The sequence below is a fragment of the Culex quinquefasciatus genome, chromosome 3 (genome assembly GCF_015732765.1).
Source record: "Culex quinquefasciatus strain JHB chromosome 3, VPISU_Cqui_1.0_pri_paternal, whole genome shotgun sequence".
Lineage (NCBI taxonomy): Eukaryota > Metazoa > Arthropoda > Insecta > Diptera > Culicidae > Culex > Culex quinquefasciatus.
Window position 1 is genome coordinate 42,287,570 of NC_051863.1, and position 4,547 is coordinate 42,292,116.

The following is a 4,547-nucleotide window of genomic DNA, read 5'->3' on the forward strand; positions in this document are numbered from 1 at the left end:
TAAAAATAGACTGATTAAGTCGATTAAACCATTGATTTCAGCCTATTTTAGTTTGTATGGGAATTCTGTGCACACTTGTGACACGTAGTACAATTTTACTTTCGAGACACACTTGTGACACGTGCTTTTCAGATTTTTGTTTACATTATTTACTGCATCTTTTAACTGGTGTGACCAAATTAGTTGAAACTTGGAGCGTTTGTTAAGCGATAGTATACGAACCGATTGCTTCAAAAAGTTTGGCTCTACCATTCATAGTTTTGAAATTATTTACCAACAAAGGTTGTTGTCACAAGATAGCACGCAACTGACGAAATGAAAGAAATTTTGTTTTGCAAAAAATATTTTTCAACATGGTTTCCCATAACGATATTGATATGCATACATTTTAGTTTGTGTTGTGTCCAATAATGCTCACATTATTTGAATGCTTGAAAAAACTTTGAAAAAAATCTTTTCACAATTTTTCCGATTAAATGAAAAAGCATAACATAATTTAAAATCTGATTCCATATCATACCAGTATTTTTTAGACAAGCGCAAACAGAATATTGATTTTGATAATGATTAAAATTTTAAAATGTGAGAATACTCGAAAATGGTAATAATATCTAAAATCTTTAATACTCCATTGTTTTCAAGAATTAAAAGTAAAATTCATTGCAATTACAAATGTTAGTTTACTGAAATTTATGTTGAGTAAATAACCCAAATAACAAACACTAACTCAACTTATAAGCCCATCTGAAAAAGATCACTTTTGATACTAGAAAACGGGGAAGATTTGATTTAAATAATAATAAAAAAACACTATTTAAATTATCAAAATTTTTGAGAATGAAGATCATAGTGCTTATTGGAAAAGTATTTTATGAGTTCTTAGAAATTTTGCATTTTGCAAATGGATTACAGTGGTTTTCATTTGGATTACTTCAAAATAGTGAGTACCGTCATTTGGGGGCACAACAGTCAGAATAGGGAGCAGTTTTAAGAGTTTATGAAATGTTATTTTTTACAAATCAGTGCAAAATATTTGAAATTTTATGTAAAACAGGTATCCTAATACGCTCCAAGTGACGGTACTAGAGTTCAACCGATTAAGTTAATAGCAGTAACAGTGTGGATTTTAATGAAAATACATAGATGGTTGTTTCCCACATATGTTTGATAAATTTGCGGAAATTAACTGGGTTTGGTCGTGTAATGTAGAGCTTTCTGTTGACATTATCTTAAAGTGACAAAATATCTATATAATTTAATGAACTTTTCCAAAACCACCCCCATCTCAGAAAATGGTAAACAGTCCCAGTACATAATCAACGTCTCCCCAGATGATGAGGTCATCATCCACCAAGGGGGTGCAAACGACCGCACGTCCGGCCACGAACCGGACCAGGACCAAACGCCGCAGGATTTCGTCCAGCAGGCACTTCGTCTTCGCGACCAATTCAAGAAGACAAGTTCGGGTGCGAAGGCGTCTACCCCGCTGCCGGCCAGTTCGTTCGTGGAGTACACCACGGTCAAGTACGATCATTTCGGCCCAAGCAGAACGCCTCCGTCAGTTGCACCAGCTCACCACAGCAAACCTGTTCAGGTGAAGGCTCCTCCTCCGACGCCGCCGCCGCCGCCACAAGCACCGGCACAATCTTCAGCACATCAGCCTCCAGGCAACTATCGGCCTAAGCACATGAAACCTCGTCCAACCAAACAACCGGTGAACACGGTTACGCCGTACAATGACCTTGACCTTCCCGAAGCTGAACCTACCAGCCCGTACCGCAAGGAGAAACCGAAGGACCACCATAAATCTCCGAAGCACACCCAGGTCAAGCAGCAAGATACGGCTGCTTCTTCGCTGTATGTCCAGAAAGTCAAGCCCATTGAACCCGTCTTTACCAGCTACAATACCCATCACGATACCGGAAGTAGCTTCAAAGAATTTCAACATCTACCTCTGAAGGACTCTCATGGATCCAGCTCGTTTGTAAGTGTTCATAAAGTAAAAACACCAACAGATGTGCACTCGAAGCATACACCAATGTACTACCAAGATGATGCTGAAGAATACTACGAGAAAAAGCACAAGAAACACGTTTCTTCCGAAGAAATCCGCCACAGACCAAAGCACATGAAACCACGTGAAAATTATCCCAAAGCTGAACCTGAAAACTATCCAGCATATTTCCAAGAAAAGATTCGACACACTGTTGAACGACATCCTTCGAAAAATCACAAGGAGTCCTCATCGGATGATCCTTTCACCAAGTACCACTACGAGAAGCCTTATGAATCAACAAAGATATCAAACAAATATGAACACGAAGCTAGCCCTAGCATTGAAACCTATCGATACCAGCCACCAAAAAGCTACCCACCAGAGGAAATGAGCAAATTCAAGTTTCACAAAGAAATCACGACAACACCAGAGCCTTACAAACCGTATCAACATGTTAGAAGTTATGTCGAAGAAAAACCAAAACGTTTTGAGGTTCCAAAAGAAGAAATTTATCGACACCAACCATCCAAGAATCAATACTACGAATACTCTGATGACAAATCAAACGTAAAAGAACCCATAATAAAAGAAGAATCCTATAGACCAATTCCTTCAAAGATCCATTCCGTTGAAGTGTTCAAACCATCGCAACAGGAAGAAGTTCATCACCATCACGAAATCCTAAAGGTGGGCCCATCTCATCCTCCTAAATATTACGAAGATCCATCCCCAGCTCCAAGCTATGCCAAGGTCACCACTTATACGACCCAAGGCAGCTCAAGCTACCATCGGGCTCAATCCACTGTCGATCCGTACAAGTTCAAGCCCCATCCCACGCCGGAAATCTCGATTGTTAGTCACGGTTTCCAGAAGCCGAGTGCAACAAATTTCCCCAAATATATTCCCACCAAGATGCCAGACTTTGAGGAATCCGGAGTTGGCTACAAAAAAGCGTACCCTTCATCCGATCCAATCTCCAACTACATTCCTTCGTCCACGCAAGAAACCTTCAGTGGGTCATCCGAATATCCCAAAATATTTTCAATGGCACCAACCACGTACTCTCCAAAGTATCCCGTTTCCCCCACTCCAGATGTTTTTGATTTCCCCCACATGAGCGAATCACCAAAATCATTCGCCAAGTACGCGGAGCCAACCATGTCAACCAAGGTGTACGGAACGATCAATCCGTCGGAACAACCTTTCAAGACTCTAAGTACGAAAATCGTCATGAAACCATCACCAACCGAAATTTCTTACATCCATCACAAAGAAACAACACTGCAACCTCTGCAAAACCGTACGACTAACGTGGAATTTCAGCCATCCCCAGCTGAGGACTCCAAGACCGAATACTACTCCAATCCGGAGCACACTACGTACTATGTATTCGCTAACGGAACCGAAGTCAAGATTGACAATGATCCGCTGAAAAATCCCCCAGAGTTCCGCCTCAATCCGGGTGATACGTCATACATGGACACAAACTACACCGTAAAACTAGCTGAAGAAGTTGCGATGAAGTACAACTGGGATGCCGTTCCTTCGCCGACTCGCGATGGAGAGTTTCTGGTTGGATCTGAATCCATGCAAAAGGACTCAAAGCCTATGAGAGATTACAAAAAGAGTAAGCCGATCGTTTACAAGAAACAACCATTGAAAGCCATCAAGACCGTAACCATTTATCGGAACACTCATCGATCAGCAGACGAAACTGATATGGAGGGCGGATTTGAACCATCGGACCATTACTTTCAGCAAAAAGAGATTCCTCAGATCAGCGATAAAAAAGGTGAGGTAACGGACGACGACGAGGACTTTTTCTTCGCCAACGGAGAAGTCATCCTGCAAGACGATCCCAGTAAGGCTTCGAAGAAGAATGCCATGTACCTTCCACCGGGAATAAACAACCAAGGCCAAATGATGATTAAACTGGCTCAGCAGCAGCACCAATTACAGCAAATGCAGCAACTACAGACTCAGCCGCAGTTACAGCAACATCAACAGCAACAAATGCAGAACCAGCAGCAGTTACAACAACATATACAGAATCAGCAACAATCGCAACAACAGCAGCGACAGCAGCAGCAACAGATGCAACAGCAGATACAACAAATGCAAGAGCAACAGGTTCCCGATATGGACATGAGTGCCGAACCGTCCAAAAAGCATCAATACTTTGTACTGTACCATATCGAAGATAATAAGAAGAGACCACCCCCGCCACCACCAACTACCCAAGCTCCACCTACGCCGCCACCAATCAAGCAAGAAATTCACTACCACTACAGCGAAAGCAACAAGGAAGATCCGGAGGTTACGCACGAGCATTTCAACTACCACCACGAGGAAACGGTCGAGGATTTGGATGACGACGTTCAGCACCACTACATCAAACCAAATACCAACAAGTTCAAGTATGCACCGAATATTGCCCACCCGTCGTACAACAAGTACAAGGACTCGCATGGCTCGGGCAGTGAAACCACCGTGCGGGTTGTCGATCCAGACACGAAGAATACAAGACCAGTGGAAATCACCAAACAAGAGT